At 37.3% G+C, this 1,707-nt stretch overlaps 1 pseudogene; it reads right to left on the reverse strand.

Annotated features, from left to right (window-relative positions):
- Positions 1-972, reverse strand: part of LOC102859443 — a 4,169-nt pseudogene extending 3,197 nt beyond the window's left edge.
- Between the last annotated feature and the right edge of the window lie 735 nt (positions 973-1,707).

Genomic DNA, 1,707 nt, shown 5'->3' on the forward strand with positions numbered 1-1,707 from the left:
GGGGGTCCGGGGAGAAGGGTGCAACAATGAATGATGGAATTCCAAAATCTCTGTAGATGTTCATTGAAATGAAAAATAAATAAATATTTTTTTAAAAGGACCCTGGTGTTTGCAGCTTTAAGCCCTCATAACTGTAGCTACCTGATAAAGTAGATACTCGCTTTCTTGGAACAAATCCTAGAAGTCAATTAGGAAATTGCTGCCAAACAAAGTAAGAAAAAAATGAGGTTGTTGGTGCTAATGAACACATCATCATCTACCATTAACTCTGCACTGGTATCCAGTTCAAGGAAGACCTGGAGTCAATTTCTCATTCTGTTTGTTGTATGGGCTTTGAAGATCACAGGGATAGGGTCAGATCCTAGAGAATTCCATAACTCATCTGGTTCCTTCTCTTCGATATTGTTCCATATGACAATCACTTTGTGCAGATGTGGAATTGCCTGATAATGATTTTAAAGTCTCAACAAGAGATTTGTTCTGTTGTACATTTACAATATGAGAGTGATGGACTCAATGGCAGACATGCCCTGCGATTTTACCTCAGTATGTAATGTGAGCATCTTGTTATTGGGAAGTAGGGTAGTCGAAGCACCAGCTACCAGGAGCAGCATAAGGATAACCACCAAAGAGAAATGCAGTACTCGCATTTCATTACTCTTTCTATAGGTTTGCAGATATGGCAACACCTCCAGTGCTGAAGAAAGCAGTGGGGTAGAAGATTTATTTGCTTGCAGCTTGGCTTTCATAAACTGGAAGTCACGTCTTGCTTGCTCACTTGCAATTTTTCCAAATCGAGCAGCATGCATCTACCCTGTCTCCTTCACTGGGGTGATAACCTGGAAAGAGACCACCATTGACTCTTGATCACATGGTACTTCCTGAAATATTTCAGTATTGGCCAATTCATTTTGACACAGTGGTATTAAACTCTGTGGGTATTAAACTTTCTATACTCTTACATACCTCCATTTTGTCCTCACTTTAGACTGGTAGTTTACTTGACAAGTATGTGTGGGGTAAAGATTATTTTTAAGAACTACTCCTTAATATCTTAAAGGTATTTTTTTAAAATTTTTTCTAGAACAAGTGTTGCTGATGAGAAATCTGATGTCAATATTTCCTCTTTCACTATACTATTTTATGGAGGGTTTTTTTCCCTGTAAAAGCCTAATCATTCTTTATTTTTTCCAAGTTTGATCATTAATTTAGTTAGGAAGACTTTAAAATTAATTTTTTTCTGAGCATTTGATAAGTATGACTTTAAAAAAAATTTCTAGGAAATTGTAATTTTCTCTTATGCTGCTTCCCATACACCATTTTACCTAGTCTTTCCTCCTGAAGATATGCCTCCTAACTTCTTATAGTTATTTTTACTAAATGCTCGTTCTTTCTTTCCGTTTCAGTTATATTTTCATCTGTATTCTGAGATACCTCAAAAGACAGGCTAGTGATCTGCTTCCAAAGGCCTAAATCCATGGAGCAATTCTTTTCTGTGCACAGAAACTGAAACCTACTCCTTAGCAACCAGCAGCAATCTGATCCATACGTTAGGTCTTTAAATGCATGTAAATTACATTAGAGAAGAGGTCCTTCTGTGAAGTAACAAACAAAGATAATAAGCTCCCTGTTCTGTCGTTCCTTCTCCTGAAATCACTGTGGCTCTAAATATCACTGAGAATGCCTGGAAGGCATTAGAGCCACTTG

Source organism: Elephantulus edwardii, unplaced genomic scaffold, assembly GCF_000299155.1.
Source record: "Elephantulus edwardii isolate Elephantulus edwardi_28Jun2011 unplaced genomic scaffold, EleEdw1.0 scaffold00100, whole genome shotgun sequence".
NCBI lineage: Eukaryota > Metazoa > Chordata > Mammalia > Macroscelidea > Macroscelididae > Elephantulus > Elephantulus edwardii.